Source organism: Schistocerca gregaria, chromosome 7, assembly GCF_023897955.1.
Source record: "Schistocerca gregaria isolate iqSchGreg1 chromosome 7, iqSchGreg1.2, whole genome shotgun sequence".
NCBI lineage: Eukaryota > Metazoa > Arthropoda > Insecta > Orthoptera > Acrididae > Schistocerca > Schistocerca gregaria.
Genome location: NC_064926.1, coordinates 66,828,575 through 66,855,431, shown reverse-complemented (window position 1 = coordinate 66,855,431; position 26,857 = coordinate 66,828,575).

Genomic DNA, 26,857 nt, shown 5'->3' with positions numbered 1-26,857 from the left:
ATTTATCAAACTGTTACTAGGAGGAAAACTTCAAAGCGACTAGTTATCAATAAATATTTCCATATCCTGCCCAGAGAAAAACCAAGAAGCAAGTAAGAAGCAGAGAAAAAGCAGAAAAAACAGAAGTTGAAGATTCGCAAGATTGAGGCCAAGAAAGAAGATGGGTGAAAAATAGACGGCATACCTTCCCAAATCCCTATCCTATCGTAAACTAGTCGTCTGCGAAGTATTACAACGAAAAACTACCGCTTTCAGCGACACATAACGATGACTTTCACGCATACAAAGCCAGTAAACCACGAGATTCTGCACTCACAGCTCCACTCCATTATGGGACCTCCACAACAGCAACACACACTTGCAAAGCCAACAAGGAATGACGAACGAAGTTGTACATCAAATACTTGCCCACATACATCTCGCTCAAGTCCATCACCTTCGTGCAAAACATTCGCCAACCTCATGCTTAAACATTCATAGGATTGTGTGAATGTGTGAAATCATATTATGTGATGTAGGAATTATGCAAAAGAAACGTGTGAAAAACTAAATAAGTTAAGCACACCAGACAGCTAATAAACTACAAAATAACAGTCATTGACTATGGACTTAAGTAAAAAATAGACTATCGATAAAAACAAGTCATTAGTTCTGAAATGGACAGTATATAAGGAAACAATATGCCACTTATTTTCTCCTCATAAAAATGAAAGAATAGCTATATTTTACTTATTTTGTCCTTATAAAAACAAAGAATAAAAAATTATCTTGTTGGATGTTTTCCCTTTTTTTTAACATTTGTACCATTTGTTAGGATAATATCTCAATACTTGTGTATGTATATTTCTTTGTCAAAGCAATTTTGGAAATAATTCTTATTTGTACATGATATGTAGAAAATATGTTAGGAATAGATTTTACTTAATTACTATGTTTATAAAAACAACATTTCTAAGAAAATCGATGTGAAAGACTCCTCACTTTCGATAACAAACTTCTTAAAAACCGAACTTCACACTTAAATAAAGAAAGAAAATAAATTAAAATTAATAATAGTATAAAAATATTCTTCTCTTGTTATTTTTAATTATAATGTGGAAGAATATAAAAATATAAATTAGTAGTACAAACTAGCATAGAACAGAATAACGTGGCTGAACAGTACGCAACAAAATTTAGATAAATTAGAAAGTTTTTGACTGACTTAGACAACGATTCAATCACTGCCTAAATTCAGTGCAAAAATTAAGTTCGAAAGGTGGTGATATGTGTCAGGCAAATCCAACACCTTCCATGAAAATCCTGACATGATAAGCAAATCCAGTAATATGTCACATAGCTCCGAATAAATCGTGACATTAAATTAACCAAAGTAATACGAGTAACGTGTGAGCAAAGGGAATACTACAGACTAACACAAGAATGCCTAAATGCATGTCATACCTCCCCACCATGAGACAGACGCAGTTCCGAGGGGAGAAACGAGAACAGAAGCCGAGAGCAGAACTGTGTTAAGCTAGAAGGATCTACGATAAGGAACTGACTGGACACCCACGTCGCCAGCCTACCTCTAAGACCACACCACCCGCACGTTTTAGCGTGAGACTTTTTCGCGTCTCTGTTACGTCAAGGACCACCCCCCAGCCCATGTTGAAAGCTAGAGCCCTCCAGAAAAACAGTATAGATCTTACGATAACACAAAAAAGGGCCACACTACCCACAAGTTTTAGCGTGACTCTTTTTCGCGTCTCTGTTACATTAGGACCACCCATGTTAAAATATAGAACCCTCCAGAAGAACAGTATAGATCTTACGATAACGCTAAAAGGACCATACCAGCTGCAGGTTTTAGCGTGAGACTTTTTCGCGTCTCTGTTACATTGCAAAATTTAAAAACATTGCCCCACCACGAAAAGTATAACGTTTCTCATTGGATAGACAGAATTTTTGTAGGCGGAGCTTAAGGTTAACATTGAGACCCTGATTGGTCAGATGAAAACACAGCCAGATAGTTTTTTTTAAACCAACTTCGGTAAATTGTAGTAAGGAGAAGTTAGAGTGAGTTAGTTCCGAAACGGCGAGCTGGATGGCTGCAGAGGCGGCCGCTGGCCCCCTGAAGCTGCCTAACCAACGACAAGGTAATGAACGCACGCGATGTCGCATAACAGCGCATAAAGCTTCACTCAGAACTGCAGAAGTCTCATCTGTTACATCACATTTTAGCGTAATACTAGTGTCGATCGTAAATTAAAGCTCATGATGTTCACATTTGCCACTTGAAGTAAAAATCTGAAATGCGATGATTTCTCTGTTATATAATTATTGAGAAGCCACGTCAGCCACTGTAATTTACGACAAGTTAGATAACTAATTAAAGATAATTAAGGGTCACTGTAGACCATTTTTATAGTTTGCTCTTTTGTGAAACTTAATTTCAACCTAGATTATAGATGTGACATGGCATAGGTCATCCTTCGATCCATTGCAGAACTTCGAAACCCATTCAGGGAATATTCGTTCACATTTTTGTTGAACGCAGTTAGTTTTTACCATCCTGTAGCAAAACACTTCCTTTTATCAATAGTGCAATTTATAAACAATGTTTTGTGGGTAGAATAAAATTTCCAATGGTACACTTAACTGCTTTTCGACGTTATTTTACCAGCTAACTAAAAATAGGAAAGCCTTGAGCCCCCTCCAATAAATTTAATTAGTATTAAGATTCTTTTACAGGGAGTGCAGTGGAGCTGACGCTGAAATCATTAAGTATTTGGTTATATCATCGCTAGTCTCACTGAACTCTTCTGAATTCTACATGTCATGTGTGGTCTGGCGTCTCCTTACCAGCAACAGGTCCCAGGTTCAAACTAGTCAATTCCCTAAAAAACAAGCTCAGAGCGTCGTTGCGCGAAAGTGGTAGGGAGACACGATATAGAACAAACAGACACCACCATGAATGATTAGACATTTAAATACTGTGTATGAGAAACTGAGAACAACTGGATCTTTAACGCATCGGAAACATATCCGGCAAAGGAAAGTTACTAACGAGGAAACGGAAATTGGTACTCTTGCCTCTGTGATCCGAGATCCTTGTGTTAGTTCGCATCAAATCGCAAGGGAATCCGGCCTGAGCAAGAGTAGTGTCGTTCGTACTCTGCATCGCCATAAATATCATCCTTACCATATCAGTCTCCACCAAGAATTAACTGGTATGGATTGCATGCGTCGCACTGAATTCTGCAGATGAGCTCAACTTCAGTTTCAAAGGGATTACATATTTATTAATTTGGTTTTATTTACTGACGAGGCCACATTCATGAAACATAAATGTTAATTTGCATCACATGCATTATTGGGCAACTCAGAATCCACGTTAACTGCGGCAACTTGCACAACAAATACTGTGGTCGGTGAATGTTTGGTGTGGGAGTCTGGAGGACAGAATTATAGGCCCCTACTTAATCCAAGGAAATCTTAATGGTAGGAAGTACACCACATTCTTGCAAGAAACATTAGGTCTTTTATTGGAAGAAACACCTTTAGGAACGAGCAACGGGATGTCGTATCAACACGATGGGTGTCCGGCACATTTTTCGCTGATGGCTAGAAATAAGTTTCAGAGACAATTCCCAAATAGTTGGATTGGACGCGACGGAGATGTGTCGCGGCCGGCTCGTTCGCCAGACTTGACGACTTTGGTTTATAAAGACGTTCCATCTACACCTGAAGATATGCGAGAGAGAACTGTCAGCATGTGCTTGGATAAGTGCCGATGTGATGCCAATCAGTCCATGATAAGAAGATTGCAGCATTGCATTGATACCAATGGTCATCACTTCGAACACCTTCTGTAAATGAACGTTCATGCCACCTTTGTGACCTTCGTTGACCTTAAAAGACCTTACTGTCACACGGCACTGGATTCGTCTCGATAGGCGCTATCAGAAAATAAGTACCAAACTATAGCATCCCATTTTAAAAAACAAAGTTGACCTTCATGTCTCTGAAACTATCCCTCCTAACAACAAGAAACCAACGTCATATTATGACCCCGGGTGTCCCATGCAACTTTTGTCCCACAAACTTTTCAGCTCCTATCATACTTTTGGAGTTGTTCACATAAAACAGTTTCGCTAAGAGCGTGTGGTCTCTCTTCTCGATAGCCATACTGTTCACTCACGTTAGGACTTGTCAAATGGAGGTGTGGACATCATACCGTCATACCAACCGTGTACAGCGTCATATTTGCCCCTGGTGGTCAAAAGTGGAAATTTTTTCAAGCGTAAATCGGTTCCGCTTTAATGTATTAGAATATCTACCACGTTTCGCTGCCATACAATAATCTCAGTGTACACTGCACCTTCGTGAGAAGCTGCAATTTAAGTATAACAACCAGGTATATTCGTGTGAAAAGTTTAAAGCGCTGTAATTTGTGTAATATATTGCAGGGAAACGAGATTTGTAATATATCGACAGGTTGCTGTCCGAAGCGGTAACAAAGCAGTGTGGGTAGAGGTGTGACGTCTCGTTGAAGTCAGCGAAGCACGGAGCGTGGATTATAACCATCTAAGGGAACGTGGGATTAAAATGTGAACAGTTAAGTATACGCTGAACTGATGTACGGAGTGTCTTGTATCATTATCTATGGTTATTATCTACACAAATGATTTGGGAGACAATGTGAGCGGCTAGTAAAGTCATCAGAAGATAAAAATCAACTGCAAAATGATTTAAGCAAGATAATGTCTGAAAAGTGGCAGTTAACCGTGAATAATGACATTTGTGGAGTTATCCTCGTGAATACTAAAAGGAATCCGTTATATTTCGGCTACACGATAAATCATACATGCCTAAAGGCTGGTAATTCAGTTAAATACGCAGGAAATACTTTTACAATCAACTTACATTGGAACTATCACGTAGATAGTGTTGTTGGGAAGGTGAACCAAAGACTGCATTTTATTGGCAGAACACGTAGAAAGAGCAACAGGTTTACTAAAGAGACTGTCTACACTATACTTGTCCGTCCCCTGCTAGAGCAATGCTGTGCGGTATGGATCCCTACCAAAAAGGATTGAAGAAGGATATCAAAAAAGTTCAAAGAAGGGCAGTTCGTTTAATATTATCGCAAAACAGATCAGAGAGTGTCACGCATATGATACGTGAGTTGGGATGGCAATCATTAAAACAAAGTCGTTTTTGGTTGCGGCGACTTCTTTTCACGAAATTTTCATCTCCAACGTTCTCCTCCGAATGCGAAAATATATTGTTGAGACCAACCCACAGAGAGAGAAACCATCATTGTAGTAAAGTAAGAGAAATTAGAGCTCGCACGGAAAGATTTAAGTGTGCATTCTTCATGTTCGCTGTTCGAGAGTGAAACGGTGGAGAAACAGAGTGACAGTGGTTCGATGAACCCTCTGCCAGGCACTTAAAAGTGAAATGCAGAGTAGTCATGTAGACGTAGACATGGGGTGTTGTGAACAATGATTTAGCCGTACCCACGTGTTTTGTACACTGCTCGGCGTTGAATTAATATACAGAATGCAACATTAAATTCAAAGATGTTTTTCAAATGAATTGTTCCCTGCGGAGCAATGAACTGCGGATCGACGCTTACACGTGTTTTGTGCACAGTTGACTACAAAGACCACAAACTAGGTATGTAATGGAGCAACGTGTTTAATGGTGCATGTTAACCTTTAATTATAGTAAACTGTTTGCTATTTGCACCGGCACATTTGTTCGTCGCCGTCAAGAACGACGATTGTAACCTACCAGAAGGCTACAAACATTTTTTACCACGTCCTCACACGTTGACTTTCATGAGTACGTTTACAGTATAGAGCACGGATGTCAACAATGGATTACAATAGATATGCAGTTTGCCGACGACAGTTAACTGATTTATACTGAACATTCTGGCTACGAAAACTCGCTCTCGTCATAAAACCCCATAACTTATTTGAATTCTCTCTCTTTCTCTCTCTGCCTCCACGTAAGTCGTTTGGATTCAAATTCAAATAATAAATATACGACTCATTAATATACTCTACTTCGCGTGAAACTTCAAAGAACTTTTCAGTCATGGAAACTTCTACATTTTAATTATTTTTCCTAAAAATTGTTAAATACAGCAGCTGATTCGATTTAGCGACGTCGTATATTTCCCAGAAACTTCTTGCAGTATTCGCGTGATACTCAGATTCCTGCTATCTTATCTTCGTGTCTATTTAAGTGTGTACTTTCCAGGGCTTGTAAATGTTACTCTCTTATCTGTATGTATATTAAAACATTTCAAACGTTTGTGACATTTTCGTGGATTATTAGAATTGCACATGAAGTATATTGAATCTACCATTGGACGGATTAGATTCAGCCAGGCAGGAGGCTGTTGCGTTCATTCCGTTGCTAGTCAATCAGGTTTCTTGATCATTGCGATACTTTTTATGTCATTTTGTCTGATTCTAACCTATCTGAAAGATAATTTCAACAGAATTTTTACCTATTCATGATCATTTGTAGGTAAAAATTTCATTACTCATTCCTTTCGTCAAAGATTCTCTAAACAACAAAAGGAATTGATTTGAATGCGTCACTATCGATTTTTTTATCAATTAGAGCTGGGGCTCCGTCTATAATGGCCATGCCGTCGACAAAATGTTAAAATGTAGTCTTCCATCCCACGATTTTTCTTTATACATGGCTGAGAGGTTAGGGATTTAACCCAGAACATTGAGACAAGGTCTGATAAAGTGCAATATTATTTCAAAATCATTTTACTTGTTCTCAGCCAAATACTGATGACGAAAGTTTTTTTACTGCATCAGGATTCGGACATCTGCGTTGCATTCATGACAACGAGTAGTTTTATAACATGTTCAAAAGTAGCAAGTAGCCAGTCCGGCATAAATACTTTTCAGGCTTCTGCCACACATAAACCTGACCTGTTATTTATTACAAAGTAAACAATTAGTCCAGCCTCCTTTTTTTGCAACCATAGCTGGTCCAAAGTGATGATTTTAATTAATTTGTCGCTACTTGCATTGTACTGCCTCTATGGTTTCTTCGGCGTACTGCGATTCTGATAGCTTCCGACCGAGTACTGTTCATTGATCTTTTCTTGCCTTGCGTTGTGAATATCGACAATACATTGTATAATATTGTTCTCGACAAATGGATAGATATCGATTCTCTAGCTCCAACTGAAAACGCTCGAGCTTTTCTGTCGTTGACCTATTGGATATGGGAACACTTCACGTACCGCGTAGTGTACTACAAACTAACTTCTCTTATTTAAAATAACTATTGGTTCGTAGAGCAGGAATGATAAGCTTTGCCACCAGATGAATATCCTGTATTAGAAGAGGGTGAGGGGCAAGTGGTGCAACTATTTTTATAGCCATATATTTGATCGTTCTTATACTCTTGACGTATTGACATCAGGTTTTTCATGTCTCAGGATAACGTGGATAGTCTTCATCTATACGTGCTAAATGCGACTGACAATGTACAAACATTGTGGCATCGGTTCGTAGCTAATCTATAGCGTCGTCATATGTATGATTAAAGACATATTTGTATCGTGTAAGTCAAGCAACGTCAGAAGATTTGAGAGAAATTTGGGAGGCTTGCAGCACTTGTATGAGTCCAGTGGCCTGCCGGGAAACGACTGCATTGTGCGCACGTCTGGTTCGGTTAGTTCCGACAGCGACCACAGGACGTGGATGGCGCCACTAGCCGGAGTCCCCGGCTGCGCCTGCGCTCATACGTTCGCTATCCGATTGGCCGTGACGTCACACATAGCGACTGGTGACTACGTTAGGTGATCCGGGACCCTGTCTCCCTCCCAGTCCTTTGCTGCTACATAGAATTCCTGCATGATGATGCTTCGTACGTTTTGCGTGAGAGATAAAGTTCACGTTTCTTATCCGTAATCGGTTACCTTTCGGGGAATTTATAGCACCAAAATGTTTTTGAATAATGCAAGAGTCAAGACAAACAAGACTCACCATCCGATGGATCTCATTTCCTAACTACATCTGAAAAGATTGAACCCATTGTCGTCGCTGGAACGGTAAGCGAGAAACTGCACAAAATTCTTTAACTGTTCGATAGAAAGCGGCCCTTCACACTTAACAATCAAGTTCTCACGAGATACTCGCATCGTATAAACAGTACAAGCGCTTTGTAAGTAAAGCTGTCTGTACATAGGCAAACTGCAGCTGCCTGCATCCCGCCAAATTACGGAATCTTGTTACTTGCTTCACCCACGACTTAAACCGCATCAGTTTCATTTCATAAAAATGGTTCTGAGCACTATGGGACTTAACATCCATGGTCATCAGTCGCAGGAAGCGAGAACGCTACCGCACGACCACGAGATGCGGGCCTCCATTTCATATTTGTATGTGGTGTTGTTCCTTAGGAGTGACATAACTGGCTTCACTGAATCGTAAATTCGATAGTCGAAGATTGACCACTTTCACAGAGTTCTCAGGTTTAAGTGTTGCTAATTGCATCCTGCCACCATAAGTTAACAATAACTGGTCATCCGTGAAATCTTCATTAAACGCAACCATTGCATGTATGAAAAATTACAATTAATGTTTCTTTCAACTTTTCATACATAACATGAACATTCATGGAACAAACAGGCTTGCCTGAAACTTTCTGGAATCTACTTTTTTTTACGTTCATTCCTCAATTACGTGTTCCGTTGTCGCTGTCAAAGTATTGACAACATAGGTAAAAAATGTGGTAGCTTCCCACGTAATATTATTTTCTCTTTATTAGACAACAGCGCGGCAGCATGTACATAACATGCTCCGTTCTGATTCCAGGGGCAAACAGTTTGTCGAAGTGATGAGCCACAAATTGTGTTTAACAGTGGCACTAACGTATTTTGTACATAATCTTAGAAACTCTTGCCAAGGCTCAATAATTTTAAACGTCTTTAAAGCAGTTCTACTAAAACTGTTATTTGGGTCAGTAAGTACAGGGTGTCCAGAAAAGGGCTCCCTGATTTCAAAATTAAATATCTTGAAAACAAAGATCGATAGAGGAATGCAGTACACGGTATGTTTATTGTGAAAGCTGTAAGATGTTTATACAGCAGTTGGAAATAATAGTTACAAAAGCTGCTAACAAATGGCGCTGTACAGCTCATATCAGCATACATAAGTAAAATAATCGTATGAAAACAATCTTTGCAAACAATCACATCATAATGTTTTCAAAATGTTCGCCATTGGCACTACAGAGGTGGCGCAAACGAAGAATGAAATTCGCCATCACATTTCGTAGTGTCTCAACCGAAATGGATTCAGATGCTACAGAGATCGCCGATTCAAGCTCGTCCAGCGTGGCGGGATGCTTCGGGTAGACCATGTCTTTCACTGTGCCCCACAAAAAAAAGTCACAGGGAGTCAAATCCGGCGAATATGAAGGCCAATCGATGCCTGCACCAGTAAATTTGGGATATTCCAAAGCAATGACTCGATTCCCGAAGTATGCCTCGAGAAAGCGAAACACTTGTTCGGTCCGATGTGATCGGGCTCCATCTTGCATAAACCATTTAGTACATGGTCGATCCTCTATCGCTTGCTGTGTGGTGACAAATTGTTCCAAAATTGCAACTTAACGTGCACCAGTGACCGTTTCTCGAATGAAAAAAGGGCCAATAATGGCTCTGCTGCATACTGCAGCCCACACAGTAACTTTAGGAGAATACAGGGGTTTCGCTTCACACCAATATGACTTTTCGGAACCCCAAAATCGCCAGTTCTGCTTATTCACGTATCCATTCAGGTGGAAGTGTGCTTCATCTGTAAACCAGATGCAGCCAACATCAAATCCTTCACTCATCGTGAGCATCTGATTAGCAAAGGCAACCCTTTGTTGCACAGCTCGTACGGGTATGGATGGCCTGGTGCGTTTGAATTTTGAATGGAAACATGTGTAGGCTCTTTCTCAGTATTTTCTGCATGCTGAAACGCTTCACAGCAGTCTCAGATGCAGTTCTAAGGGCGGATGACATTGGATTTCGCTGAATAATTCCAGAAACTGTGGCGATGTTTTCAGGCGTAGCTGCGGTTTGCTTGCGGCCAACTTGCCCCACTAGATCATCAGTTACGCTGCCGGTTCGTTAAAATTTTGCGAAGAGCGTACGAATGGTTTCCACATCGGGTCCTTTTGGAATATTAAATCGTGCTTGAAAAATTCGCCTTGTTGCCGTAGGACTCTCTTGTAACCTGTGGTACTCTAGCACCAGAAAAACGCGTTGTTCAATGGAGTACATGGTTTTAATCTCTTCCTTCGGTACGCTAACCTCCTCTCACGTGTCAATAGTGGAACTGATCGCTCTGGGCTTCGGATCACTATTTATACTAGGCATTACGTATGGCGATTACAGCGCCATCTGTTAGCAGCTTTTGTAACTGTTATTTCAAACTGCTGTATAAAGTTCTTACAGCTTTCACAATAAACATACCGTTTACTGCATTCCTCTATCGATCTTTGTTTTAATTTTGAAATCAGGCAGTCCTTTTCTGGACACACTGCATGCGATCACACAACAAATGTGTTGGGCAATATCTCGCCATTTTTCGTCGTGGGAAGGCATCTGAGGATGTAGTTTAGTTTTTCATTTTCCCTTCTGATGCTGCAGTTCCAGTATCACCAACAGGAGTGAAGCCACTGATCTGCTTACGGCTATCAACTACCACGAGATGACTGGCGGCGTCCTAGGTATTGCTAGACATGGACACGAGGATGCACCCCTATGGCCTCCTCCATGGCATCTGCAGAAATGAATCTGGGGGGGGGGGGGGGGCAAGAGTCTAAAATTACCATTTTGTTATATTACTGATTCATTTAGACTGAGAACGTATCGTTCAGCAAGAACAAGGTCTTCTGGGAGAAACAGAAATTTCCTTGTATCTCACAAGAGATATAGTTTCCCACTCAGTAAATAGTTTTACTTAAATGGTAAGCACATTTCATTAGGATACGCAAAGAAAAACTTCTCATATTATTAGGGTTGCCATAATCCAAGGACGAAAATCAAGGACAAAATTCGGTGATTATAAAGATGTGGTTGAAACACGGCCCGATATGTTGTGCAAGTGACCATTGGTTTGAATTTCAGTTGAAACTTCATCATTACTTTACAGTGGTAATTATGAAGATGTGGTTGAAACCTGGAATCCCACAATGTCCTTTCACCTTTCTGCACATCAGTCAAATCTTCATAATTACCATAATTCAAAATCAAATGGCTCGGAGCACTATGCGACTTAACTTCTGAGGTCATCAGTCGCCTAGAGCTTAGAACTAATTAAACCTAACTAACATCACACACATCCATGCCCGAGGCAGGATTCCAACTTCCGACCGTAGCGGTCGCTCGGTTCCAGACTGTAGCGCCTAGAACCGCACGGCGACTCCGGCCGGCCATAATTCAAACAGTAATTCAGTCAGCAAAGAAGTTGTAATTAACAAGGAAAATTAATCCAAGCATTAATGGTGTCTGTAAAGGAGTGGTCTATAATGAAGAAAATTAATTGCAATTGACATTAAATAACTTTTTAATTAAAGCACTGAACACAAATTATTAACATGTACACAGTCATGCTGCTACAATTGATATAATTGTATCTTTCACTTTATGCTTTACACCAGTCATATTTCTCTGAACCCTGGACAGAAGAAAGAAACTCGCTCCGATTCTGAATCAGTCTATTAAAATCTGTGCAATTTGTTTTTCATGTTATATTGGATTTGGAGCATTGCACTGACTGATGTTAAAACTAGCCTGTTTCTTTCGTCTGTCCATTGTGCATTCACTAGGGAAAACACTCTCTCCACATTGGCATTATGGCCTGGAATGGAGAAATAGTACTGCACAATAGCAAGCTATCGTCAAGTTTGCAGGAATTATGAAACACTTGATCGGTGGCCAGTGGCAAAACTTGGGTAAAATTTTTTTTATACTTACTAGCCACTTTCTTCGCGGACGTTTTCCTCTTCGTCCAGGACACCGTCTTCGAGCACAAAATCGCGGACTGTCCGCGAAAAACGCGACGTATGCCAACCCTACATATTATTAATACGGATATGGATTATAGGTTTCTTGGATTAATGATTCTAAATTACATACTGGAGATACAAAATATTCACAAAAGTGACTTTTGTGAATTACAGTAAAAACAATAAAAAACAACCGACACACAATAACCACTAAATTATCATAAAAATTTTACAATTAATTTTTTCAAGAATAATGCGGTTGCATAAGCGTATGAAAGTGCCTTATTCGCAACAGCTGGTTTCACGTCAGTACAGATACATCTTCAGGTTAATACTGGTTATTTCTCATAACGAAGATGGACAATTACAGAGTCCCAGCACTCGCGAAGTTGTCCACGTTAAGAATCAAATCACATTAGTGAGTTGTCATAATAAAATTGAGTGCACCCAAAAGATGTTTGTCAAAAGTGTACAAAGCATGACTGCTGAATGATCGAGACCGAATAAACGCCCTGTAGGATATATTACAGGATTCGGTAGACATCAACTGTATAAAACCGATGTAAGTAAAACTTACGATCCAGTAAGACGTGCGTACATCCCCCGTATTGCTATGTGGCCGATGTGGTACGGCAGCCGCTGGTTGCTAGCAGTACACTGGAAGACGAAAGGCCAGCAGTGACTTTTGTAATTGTTATATTTTTTATGGTAATTTACATGGTTATTGAGTGTTCAGTGTTTCTTATTTTTATTCACAATGTCTCTGAGCTGTGGTTGCCCTCCAGAGACAGTTGTTTGTAAAGTGATTGTTACTTATTTACCAATATTTAGGGCGACACGGAAAATGAAAAATCAGAATGGCTGACGCTACCCAGTTGGATGTCAATAAAAACAACTATCAAAATATATCATTAATACTCCTCAAAGTGGAGCACCACGAAGTAACGTTTAAAACACGATTTTTTTAGCTTTGTTCACTTCTTTGCTTACAAACCTTTACATCTGATCTTGTAATAGAAATTTTCGTATTGTATTCAGGCCTTCTATTTTTAAAGTTCCGAATATCAGTCAGTAAAAACCGGGAACCCTTACAGTATCAGTTTTTCGCCCATCTGACTGTCTATGTCTGTCTATCCGACTGCTAGAGACCCTTTTCCTCGGCAACGGCTAGGCGCATCAAGTTATGTCACATACTAAGTAAGCCCTGTGGCCCCTTCGCGTGTAATACCACTAAGTCAATGCAGTTAATATTTTGATACTCGCGAACTCATTCATCAAAAGGCACAGGATACTTCTCTCTACCTTCAATTCCTAAATTCGGCAGGAAGCCACACTTCACAGTACAACAAAAAAATTCGAAAATCGTTAATTTGTATTTATGTCACACAAAAAGTATTTAAATGAATATGTGGTGTCTGTTCTTTTGGACACGTCCGAAGGAATAGCCACCATGCATTCATATAACTGATTCGCCTCGCTGGGCAATGAATTCACCATCTTCAGTGCGGATGCATAATTACGTCCGACCTCCTGCGGAAGCCTCAAAGTAGCATGGAGAAAGTGGACAGGGACTTCAAGACAGGTGGCGCTAAGGTGGGAATGTGGGTCGTGCCGACATAGTCTCTGCAATTGCGATAAACACTGTGCTGGTTGGCGCAGTGGTTAACGCCAGTGAATAGTCAGTAGAAGGTCCCGGGTTCTAACCCTGGTCTGGCAAACATTTTCACTCGTCGCCGCTGATTCCACATAAAGTTTCGACGCAGCTGACATCAATAGTTTCTTTCCTTTCCTTCCCCCCTCCATTCCTCCTTCAATTTAAATAGGTAGTAATGTATCACAGCTGCGGATTAGTGGTGTCTGTTCTTCCTTTTCTCATTTGTTTTCCGATTTCAAACTTAAAATTAAATCATCCTCGAAAGTCTTTGAATTCCCAGGATAGACATCTTGCCACTATCAGTGTCGATAACAGCCAAAAATAGTCGTAGTTTTCGGTTCCGACTATAGGTGAACTCTATATATTGTGTATTGTGTATTGTACGGGGAACCTAGAAAAGACGGAGAGGCGCCGTCCCCGCCGCAGCCGCAGTGGTCCACAACCCCACGACGACTACCGCAGTCCACTTCACCCCTCCGCCGCCCCACACCGAACCCAGGGTTATTGTGCGGTTCGGCCCCCGGTGGACCCCCAGGAACGTCTCACACCAGACGAGTGTAACCCCTATGTTTGCGTGGTAGAGTAGTGGTGGTGTACGCGTACGTGGAGAACTTGTTTGCGCAGCAATCGCCGATATAGTGTAGCTGAGGCGGAATAAGGAGAACCAGCCCACATTTGCCGAGGCAGATAGGAAACCGCCTTTTAAAGACCATCCACAGGCTGGCCGGCACGCCGGACCTCGACACTAATCTGCCGGGTGGATTCGTGCCGGAGACCGGCACGCCTTCCCGCTCACGTTCAAATGGTTCAAATGGCTCTGAGCACTATGGGACTTAACATCTATGGTCATCAGTCCCCTAGAACTTAGAACTACTTAAACCTAACTAACCTAAGGACATCACACAACACCCAGCCATCACGAGGCAGAGAAAATCCCTGACCCCGCCGGGAATCGAACCCGGGCGTGGGAAGCGAGAACGCTACCGCACGACCACGAGATGAGGGCCCCGCTCAGGAAGAAGCGCGTTAGACGGCGCGGCCAGCCGGGCGTGCTAACTCTATATATAGATAATCAAGTTTGAAATGATAATTAAATCGACACCCTAGCTGCAAATACTCGTTGATATACATCATTGGGGACACATTGAAATGTGTGCCCCGACCTGCTTACATGGGAGATTCTCTATCCCTCTGAGCCACAAAGGGCACAGATGATAGTGAGGCTGCAGGGACATCCCTTGCACGCTCCCCTTGGAACCCTGTGGGACCTGTGTGCCCTCGGTGGCTCAGATGGATAGAGCGTCTGCCATGTAAGCAAGAGATCGAGTCACTGTCGGGTCACACATTTTCAACATGTCCCCAATGTATATCAATGCCTATTTGCAGCTAGGGTGTCGATTTAATTATCATTTCATTCTAGAGAAGCTGTCTGTAAGACAGACGCTTAACAGTCTGTCATTGACTCTAGATCGTCATTGTCTCCTAGTTTCGCACATTAGCAGGCATGCAAAGTGGCTTACAGATTCATAGCTCTATGACTGGACGTAGCTATATGTTGCTCCCCCACAGAAATCGAGAAAGTGTAAACTTCTGAAGAGTACATCATTTCGAGCTTGATAGTTTGGAATTTTTCTCTTTTCTTGCGGATAACATATCATTTTTTCATGTTCTTACTGTTGCATTTGAATCTATGTATGAAGCATACATATGCACACTTACGTTATAATATTGACAGTTCCTTTAGCGTCTACTGCAATTCTTCTGCCACGTGAAAGTGTATTCTCTGCAAGTGCTCACCAGTTTAATTCACCGAGATGTCAGACTTCGCGTTGTGCGTCGAACCGGCGTTTTCCTGTAAGTCGATATGGGCTGTACAAGCAAGACACAGAGGAGAGTTTAAGAATTCCTTCTGTTCTGTACTGTAAAGTGTCTCATCCGCCTTGATTGCATGACAGGGCAGAAACCGCCTCCATTCCAAGGAGTCCGCATACTGTCTCGTGGGAAGCATGATAATCAATCAAATTATGTAGCAATTTCCAAAGTCATAGTATTACCTGTTACACTCGGCTATATTAAAAGTGCGGTTTTGTTGAATCAGAGTTATTTCTAGAAAGGCTTCAGAATTCTCAAATTCCAAGATTCCAGGAGGGCGCAATTGCCTCCCGTTTCGGACACTGGCGGACCATTGGTCGTCAGTATGAATAGTCAACAATGAAACACAATACGTCATGTAGATGAAGAATCGTCATAATGAGTTATCTGGCATACAGTGACTGATAAAGGCCTCCTCATGACGTGTTCAGGTATTGTAATCTTCAGCTTTATTTTCTGATGTTGCATCTGCATACCCACCTTCCATTAGGAATCAAGCAAAGAACTTACTTCATCCATCCATCACCAGCTTGTCAGTAATAGGTAAAAACAGAAATGAGAACATTTTGTTTGTGCAGGCTACATACATTCAGGCGCAAGCATACATTCAAGACAATACCTGTAGTTATGCTAATTGATCTATAACCTACTGGAGGTTGATTTATGACCCACTGGAGATAATCCGTCTTTCACAGGGACCACCCACCCCTCCCCCTCCACCTCCTCCTCACACACCTCTCTGGGAAATCCTCAACCCTCCTCCTCTCATCCTCACCGATATAAGCACAATTTTGATATCAAATTAATTGACTAATTAATTAAACTGATTAATTAATTACTCCTCACCCTCCTGGCAAATCCCTCAGCCCTCTCTCCATACCCCATTTCCACCTCCCCACCCAGAAAAAAGTTGGCAGCGAAGTCACTCAGTCTGTGCTAAGTTGATGGTGTGGAAGGACATAATCTTTATTTTTGGAAATTATGGGTGTCATCCTATTGGAAAATTTTCTTCAAACTGGTGGTGAACGCTCAGTCTGTGCTGAGCTATTGAACTGGAAGGTATAAGTACTACCTTATCCAGCAACTACATGTCCTGATTATGTAATTACATTGATGCAGATTGGTGGTGTTGTCTTGTTGGTAAAATTTCGTTTGCGTGCTCACCTTGACTTCCAGGGATCAATTGAGCTAGTGCACGATACCTCTATGAAAAGATGTCCCATTACCATTCCCTCACCACCCCTCCCAAAAAAAAATGTCGAGAAAAATCGTTCAGGTTGTGTATTGGAAGGATATCATGACAGGAAATTGAATCACATTCAAGACAATGTAGTAATAAGATACTGTTATTTATGAAATTCTACACTCCTGGAAATGGAAAAAAGAACACATTGACACCGGTGTGTCAGACCCACCATACTTTCTCCGGACACTGCGAGAGTGCTGTACAAGCAATGATCACACGCACGGCACAGCGGACACACCAGGAACCGCGGTGTTGGCCGTCGAATGGCGCTAGCTGCGCAGCATTTGTGCACAGCCGCCGTCAGTGTCAGCCAGTTTGCCGTGGCATACGGAGCTCCATCGCAGTCTTTAACACTGGTAGCATGGCGTGTAGTGGGCATGCAGGAGGCCGGGTGGACGTACCGCCGAATTGCTCAACACGTGGGGCGTGAGGTCTCCACGGTACATCGATGTTGTCGCCAGTGGTCGGCGGAAGGTGCACGTGCCCGTCGACCTGGTACCGGACCGCAGCGACGTACGGATGCACGCCAAGACCGTAGGATCCTACGCAGTGCCGTAGGGGACCGCACCGCCACTTCCCAGCAAATTAGGGACACTGTTGCTCCTGGGGTATCGGCGAGGACCATTCGCAACCGTCTCCATGAAGCTGGGCTACAGTCCCGCACACCGTTAGGCCGTCTTCCGCTCACGCCCCAACATCGTGCAGCCCGCCTCCAGTGGTGTCGCGACAGGCGTGAAAGGAGGGACGAATGGAGACGTGTCGTCTTCAGCGATGAGAGTCGCTTCTGCCTTGGTGCCAATGATGGTCGTATGCGTGTTTGGCGCCGTGCAGGTGAGCGCCACAATCAGGACTGCATACGACCGAGGCACACAGGGCCAACACCCGGCATCATGGTGTAGGGAGCGATCTCCTACACTGGCCGTACACCTCTGGTGATCGTCGAGGGGACACTGAATAGTGCACGGTACATCCAAACCGTCATCGAACCCATCGTTCTACCATTCCTAGACCGGCAAGGGAACTTGCTGTTCCAACAGGACAATGCACGTCCGCATGTATCCCGTGCCACCCAACGTGCTCTAGAAGGTGTAAGTCAACTACCCTGGCCAGCAAGATCTCCGGATCTGTCCCCCATTGAGCATGTTTGGGACTGGATGAAGCGTCGTCTCATGCGGTCTGCACGTCCAGCACGAACGCTGGTCCAACTGAGGCGCCAGGTGGAAATGGCATGGCAAGCCGTTCCACAGGACTACATCCAGCATCTCTACGATCGTCTCCATGGGAGAATAGCAGCCTGCATTGCTGCGAAGGTGGATATACACTGTACTAGTGCCGACATTGTGCATGCTCTGTTGCCTGTGTCTATCTGCCTGTGGTTCTGTCAGTGTGATCATGTGATGTATCTGACCCCAGGAATGTGTCAATAAAGTTTCCCCTTCCTGGGACAATGAATTCACGGTGTTCTTATTTCAATTTCCAGGAGTGTATTTCCAGAGGTTGGATCTATCTTTTATTTGGTGGGGAAAGCTCATCATTCTCTGCTGTTTATTTAATACTGATAGATAGAGGTCTTGGAAGATGCATCGAAAAAGTAATTAAATGCATAAATAGATCGCCTTTTTTTCCAGTCATGCGAGGAATATAGTCATGAAATTGATATCAACGTATCTTGGTAGACCCAGACTGTTGCTGTTAAGAGCCCTGGTCACCTGCTCCTTAATCCCTGAACAAAGCATCAGGTGATGGCATCTGTTTGATACCATACCCAATTCTCATTTTGCTCCCAAACACACAACTTCCATGCTGCTCTATGTGCTCCCCATGCTGTGCAGGTACTAACAGAGTTAGTACACAATACCACAGGCAGATTACGCTGGAAGAAGCAACTTCCCCAGCCTCCTCCCTCCAATTCCCTCCCCTACCCCCTCGCCCCTCTCGTGGCTACTTCCTCTAAGACAAAGCACCAACTGGTGGCAAATCTTTCTTATTAATAGTTGAGAAATTCCTGTCGAAACACATTGTCTCTCACTCTCTATCTCTATCTCTCTCTGCCTCTGTCTCTCTCTCTCTCTCTCTCTCTCTCTCTCTCTCTCTCTCTCTCTCTCTCTCTCTCTCTCTCACACACACACACACACACACACACAGGTAGGTCGTTTGACAGGAAGTCCATAGCATTGCAGCTGCGCTATGTCCTTAAACAACTTGCAGGAGACAGGGCAGGATTTTCACTGAAGTGTGCTCACAATGCCGTTATTGAGAACAATAAATTGACCAACTGGGACTCTGACACTGGTGTTGGCTCTTAAAGAACTGTATAATACCTAAGTTTGTTCTCTTAGCTACACCAAGACAAAGAGTGAGAAGGAGGAGGAGGAAGAGTCTACCACTTGATAAAACAGTAACAACAACGAATACCAACCCCACCTTTCCACTGCAAGACAGAGTCCATTGGACTGTATAGAGATTCAGTAAGAAACACACTTACGCCATTCCATTCTGTTGTCACCATTACATGTTGGACATCGCTGAAACACTTGCGCTTCCCATGCGCTCATGTCATGATGTCTACATGCAGTGCCCAAAGTTAGAAGTCGCGCAGAGCTAGTTGCCCCTATGGATGTGCATCTCAGTGATTGTGCCAGGTCTGGAGCTGCACTCGGCCCACCGCAGGTGGAGATGGTGTCAAGGATGACTGGAGTAGAAGGAATTTGGATATTATCAATACATCCAGCTCCAAAGCCTGTTAGTGATCGATATCGAAACTTCTCACATACGCAGGTAAAGATAACTCGCAACACACAATACGAAGTCTGCCCAACATATACTATTAGTTCGCTATTCACCTCGCCCAGAGGGCTACACGGTGAGGTCAACTGCATCCCTATACTCCACCTGATTGGTTCAGGAGGCTCACCGGCAGCTCGCATCTTAAGCCAGAAATGTTCATTTGTTCCAGTCATCAGCTACCTCCACCATGCACTCAGTTGAAAGGCAGAGTCGTCCTAGGAGACCAGCCACAATTACAATTAATTATTACAACTGCAACACCAATCTGATGGCATTCGACAATGAGCGAATTATCGGAAGTGCCTCCTCCTGACTATTAGGGCTCTGGAAATATTAACTGCACACGTAGATCTATATCCTTCTTATGACTGGATATAATTTTCCATGTAAAATACTTCATCCCCCTTACAGCTATTAATGAGCTGAAATTTCAATTTTCCGCACCAAATCTATACCTCCCATACGATCGGATACAGTCATTTCCTTTGCACATGCTGGAACACTGACCACAGTAACTTTGCACTCCAACACGTATACATTTCCGATTATCATTTATATGAGTATAGCATCTTAAAAAATTATGGTATCTCCACATGCACACTGGCTAAATGTCTCGATTCTCCGCAGTTCTAGGAAACTATCTGACATTTAAGTCTGTCAGTCAATGAGATTAAAGAACAGACTGCAGGTATTTTCAATCAGCACTTCTGAAAGGTGCTGCATCGTGCTAAGACTTTCTCAAACAAATGTTGTAAGGCACAGGGGTCCAGCACTATATGATAATCAACAGCACCTCCACGGATGAAGAGGCTGAATTAGTGTACTGTAATAAGCATTACAGTCGAAAGTGCGACAAAGAACATGTGTGGATCTGCCTAGGGGAGTCGATGACAGGACGTTCTGCATATCCATGATGTTACAGCCATATTGCCGACCCTGTTTCTACAGTATAATAGATCCAATTGAACCCTTGCAGTACTATATTCTGCAGCTGTTTATGAAATGAATGTATCACCCATTACTGTCATATATACTCCTCAGTGCATTGAAAGCACAATTCCCCAAATCAAATCTATCCCCTTATGGCTAGGCATACGTAATTTTTTCTTCGAATCTTTTATTTACAGTTACGTACGTTCTTGCACGATAGTCCGTGTTTGGCAAAGCAGGAAGCACTATTCCATAGTTAGAAGGCTGTCTAGTCCTCCACGCATCACTGATTAGGTAGAAAGCTATCAGAACAAGAAAAATAGCACACTAACTTACAGGAGGAAATTCGTATTCCTATGATTACTACGTTAGAAATACGACAGTGTGATGGTGTCAGAGACATCGTTGACAGCTCTGTCTCTCTCCTCCTTATTTTATAACATCCAATTCTGTCAGAAACTAAAAGCTTTGTTAACTCACCTGGCAGAGAACTCAATAACATATTACTGCCTCTCTCGCTTCCGATATATCGAAAACAAAAATTGTCTGCATGTTGACATCGAGCATATTCAGTAAGCCTATTATATATACACATATTCGTCCACTGAAGAAGGTGGCCAATGATCTAAGTCGATTGCAGAGACCCGTGTAAAGTTTTCTTGCCCATACTGTAGAAGGGCCACATCCCACAGACTATCAATCATCAGAAAGGCTTCCTTTGTTGTTCCTTCATAAGCAGTTTGATGCATTGTTTTTCTCCTGGAAAACATTCATGTACACCCCCATGCATTTTTCTTTCCTACCATGTCTTTGAGGTCTGTGTCACATGCTAAACTGGCATTAACACTTTTCTACCCATCGCCTCTCGCAGAAAGCTGGACATCGCGTGGTGTAAATTAAGCTGCTCCCACAACACACAGGATGGTTGAAATAAAAGACAGAGGCGGTGTTTCTTATTGAGAAATATGTAGAAGACGTCGCAACATATGGAAACAGGAAGAACTCACAGCATTGTGGAGAGTTTTCATACAGGTATCTGAAAGTCATGTACATCAAATTTAAATTCATGTTCCACAGTGATGGGGTACCAGATGTCTTGGTGTTCCGTTTTCGAGGAGACCAAGATGACTGACTCCGCATGTTGGTGGGGCATATCGAACCCAGGTATATGATCACTGTTCAAGTGTCCTAGGTGGCGGTCATGATGACCGCCAAATCGGTGGCGGTCATGATGACCGCCAAATCTCTGGACACTTGCATCTCTCATTTTTATGGCTTACAGTGCATAATCACACGTGGAACAAGGTGGTATTCTGCAGGCCTTAAACCTATAGCGCATGAATAGCATTGACCATCAGATGTCAATCGCACCACTGGATTAATGGAATGATTTTCATACACCCAGGCGAGCATGTAAGTACCCACATTCATCCACATTTTTGTCGTGTTTACCTTAGTTTTACGTACTTTCCATCAATGATCGTAATTTAACCCGGTTTCCAGTAATTTAAACGTATATTACCAAATTACTTGTGTTCCAAACCACCGCTCTTGACGATGTAGCGTCAACAAAACGTCTCATCGCATCGATCTCGTGATGCTATCAGCCAATGACATTGCAGCATGTTTCTCAATTTCTGTATGATTGCTGAACCACCGCCAATTCCCTCCATTTCTTTGTGAGGGCTACATACATATTGCGATCCCTGTTACATCATGTGATACTAATACTGTTTGTTGGTTTGGGATATTACTTCTACTGGCAATTCTGTACTATTGTTGTACTGTTTGAATTCCATACAGAGAAGGTATTGGGAAGAGAGTAATGATCATAGAACATAAACACACACTCCTAATGCTACACAGTTCTGCACTCAAGCATGCTGTAATGTTACAGCAATGTGATTTCTGATATGTTAGTCATGTGTGATGAAATACTGTTACTACTCCAATGCAGGCAACCACTCAATATGGTGAGAAACTTTAAGGTGCAAAAAATTGATTCTCTGTGATCCATGTACTATACAGGTTGGTCCATTGATAGTGACCGGGCCAAATATCTCACGAAATAAGTATCAAACGAAAAAAACTACAAACAACGAACCTCGTCTAGCTTGAAGGGGAAAGCCAGATGGCGCTATGGTTGACCCGCTAGATGGCCCTGCCATCGGTCAAACGGATATCAGCTGCGTTCTTTTTTAAATATGAACCTCCATTTTTTATTACATATTCGTGTAGAACGTAAAGAAATATGAATGTTTTAGTTGGACCACTTTTTTCGCTTTGTGATAGGTGGCGCTGTAATAGTCACAAACGTATAAGTACGTGGTACCACGTGACATTCCGCCAGTGCCGACGGTATTTGCTTCGTGATACATTACCCGTGTTAAAATGGGCCGTTTACCAATTGCGGAAAAGGTCGATATCGTGTTGATGTATGGCTATTGTGATCAAAATGCCCAACGGGCGTGTGCTATGTATGCTGCTCGGTATCCTGAACGACATCACCCAAGTGTCCGGACCGTTCGCCGGATAGTTACGTTATTTAAGGAAACAGAAAGTGTTCAGCCACATGTGAAACGTCAACCACGACCTGCAACAAATGATGATGCCCAAGTATGTGTTGTAGCTGCTGTCGCGGCTAATCCGCACATTAGTAGCATACAAATTGCGCGAGAATCGTGAATCTCAAAAACGTCAGTGTTCAGCATGCTATATCAACATCGATTACACCCGTACTATATTTCTATGCACCAGGAATTACATGGCGACGACTTTGAACGTCGTGTAGTTCTGCCACTGGGCACAAAATAAATTACGGGACGATGACAGATTTTTTGCACGCGTTCTATTTAGCGACGAAGCGCAATTCACCAACACCGGTAACGTAAACCGGCATAATATGCACTATTGGGCAACGGAAAATGCACGATGGCTGCGACAAGTGGAACATCAGCGACTCTGGCGGGTTAATGTGTGGTGCAGCAGGGAGGAAGGATAATTGGCCAAAACCAACTGATTGTATCATTTTCCTGCCAACATAAATTTCCAAAAGTAAAGCAGTCCATTAGCCACCACGAATTTAGTAGAAGTAGGATAAACTGAAATGAAAGTAAGAAGAAGTTGTAACAAGATTGTTATAGATCTACTGTCTATAGTGATTTATTGTTCTGAAGTGGTTCTTTTTATATTTACCTTCATATCAGCTTCCAATGCTGATTTGTTATTTGTCACTGTCTTCTTCACTGAAAAGGAGTAATAAATAAAACATCCAAAAGTAGTATAGCGCGACAGATTCTAATTGGCCAAAACCAACTGATTGTATCATTTTCCTGCCAACATAAATTTCCAAAAGTAAAGCAGTCCATTAGCCACCACGAATTTAGTAGAAGTAGGATAAACTGAAATGAAAGTAAGAAGAAGTTGTAACAAGATTCTTATAGATCTACTGTCTATAGTGATTTATTGTTCTGAAGTTGTTCTTTTTATATTTACCTTCATATCAGCTTCCAATGCTGATCTGTTATTTGTCACTGTCTTCTTCACTGAAAAGGAGTAATAAATAAAACATCCAAAAGTAGTATAGCGCGACAGATTCTAGATTTAAAGACACGTCTCAAGATAAAAGGGTTTAAACGAAAGCAATTAAGAGAACATGATCAAGGGGATGTGATTCAAATGGACATGATTTATAAGGGAACTTTCATAGCAGGGTTGGTTCCAACTAAGTTAACGATCTTATTACATACAAGGTCAGATTACGCATCTGATGTCAAATTATACACTTGAGATCGTTACATTCCAGGACACATCCCACATCCCTTCTTGTTACATCAGAATAACACAATAGCATCCAAAATACTAAAATGATTTACTCACAACGATAATGGTTCTCACAATCCATAGCAATTACACTACTGGCCATTAAAATTGCTGCAGCACGAAGATGACGTGCTACAGACGCGAAATTTAACCTACAGGAAGAATATGCTGTGATATGCAAATGATTACCTTTTCAGAGCATCCACACAAGGTTGGCGCCGGTAGCGACACCTACAATGTGCTGACATGAGGAAAGTTTACAACCGATTTCTAATACACAAACAGCAGTTCACCGACGTTGCCTGGTGAAACCTTGTTGTGATGCCTCATGTAAGGAGGAGAAATGCGTACCATCACGTTTCCGACTTTGATAAAGGTCGGATTGTAGCCTATCGCGATTGCGGTTTATCGTATCGCGACATTGCTGCTCGCGTTGGTCGACATCCAATAACTGTTACCAGAATATGGAATCGGTGGGTTCAGGAGGGTAATACAGAACGCCGTGCTGGATCCCAACGGCCTCATATCACAAGCAGTCGAGATGACAGGTATCTTATCTGCATGGCTGTAACAGATCGTGCAGCCATGTCTCGATCTCTGAGTCAACAGAAGGGGACGTTTTCAAGACAACAAGCAACAGTTCAACGATGTTTGCAGCAGCATGGACTATCAGCTCGGAGACCATGGCTGCAGTTACACTTGACGCTGCCTCACAGACAGGAGCACCTGCGATGGTGTACTCAACTACGAACGTGGGTGCACGCATGGCAAAACGTCCTTTCTTCGAATGAATCCAGGTTCTGTTTACAGCATCATGATGGTCGCATCCATGTTGGCGACATCGTGGTGAACGCACATTGGAAGCGTGTATTTGTCATCGTCCTACTGGCGTATCACCGAGCTAGATGGTATGGGGTGCCATTGGTTACACGTCTTGATCACCTCTTGTTCGTATTGACGACACTTTGAACAGTGTACGTTACATTTCAGATGTGTTATGATCCATGGCTCTACCTTTCATTTGATCCCTGTGAAACCCTACATTTCAGGAGGATAATGCACGACTGCATGTTGCAGGTGCTGAATGGCCCTTTCTGAATGCAGAAATTGTTCGACTGCTGCCCTGGCCACCACATTCTCCAGGTCTCTCACCAATTGAAAATGTCTGGTCAATGGCGGCAGAGCAATTGGCTCGTCTCAATACTCCAGTCACTACTCTTAATGAACTGTGGTATCGTGTTGAAGCTGCATGGGCAGCTGTACCTGTACGAATCATCCACACACCTAAGGCAATTGTTAGTTATATTCAAGGCTGTGACATAGCTCAGTAATGGTCACATGATATAAAATTGGTCAGAACCCCTCCCTATCTTTCGCAGTCAATGAGAGCTTAATGAAATGCCAGGAAATCCAATGGACAAATAAGATTCAAGCTCCCCCTCCCTAACATCATCATCCTTTATAAGTAGCTTTAACTGTGTAGGGCCCTTTCAGTTGAGGTCTGAGCATAATGGGGAGATGTGCATGTCTGTTTTAAACAAATCATTATTGACAATAATTTATAGTGGCCAGATTTGGAAATAATAACAATGATACTACAAAGTAACTCTATCATATATTATTATTGATTTCTTTCTCTGCAATACCAGTTTTTATAATAATTTTTTATTGTTTATTGACAATTTTTTGTTTCTGATGACCCATATGACAGTAGTTTCTTTTACAAAGCTATTTTGTTTTTATATACAATAATTTGCAAATCTAATTTTTTACAGTATTTATATTGATATATTTGCACAACCACATATATGTACATTAGTTTTATTTTGAAAATCATTTTTTCTGATGTCTTATGGCTATGAGTTACATTTATTTACACTAAAGCTAATACAGAAAGGAGGAACTTAAATACTGTTTCCCCATTTCTCATTTTGTTTCTATATGCACTTGTAACAATTTTATATATTTTTTGTGACTGGATTGATCATCATTTAATATATGCAGCATTTACATTTTTTCTTTCTAATCATTCTGTATAGAGTATTTATGTTTTAATCATTTCTTTCCAATAATTCTTTTCTATACGCAATATGTATATGGGAAACAATGATATTAGCTGTGACAGGCGAGGAAAAATCACACACACAAATATATGCAATACTTACACACACAGTGTGCAGTCTTGTACATGGTATGTGAACACAATCACTCTGAAACACACACACACAACTATACCCCACATACACATCAACTATTTACAAGTAAATTACACTCTCAGTCACTCCAATGAATAGTGTAAGTACTGGAGATTGCCTATCCCATCCCCACAGATCAACCATTCGTCATCATGATGGGACAGCACAACTGCCAGCTTCAGTATGTTATGTATCCCATGAATACTCGAACGAAAGATAATCTGGTGTGTCATACTTGGAGTTGTACCAATGCCTTAAGTAGACATCTCTGGTAATCCTCAATCATGAGAACTTTTGAGGTTGCACAAACCCCACTCT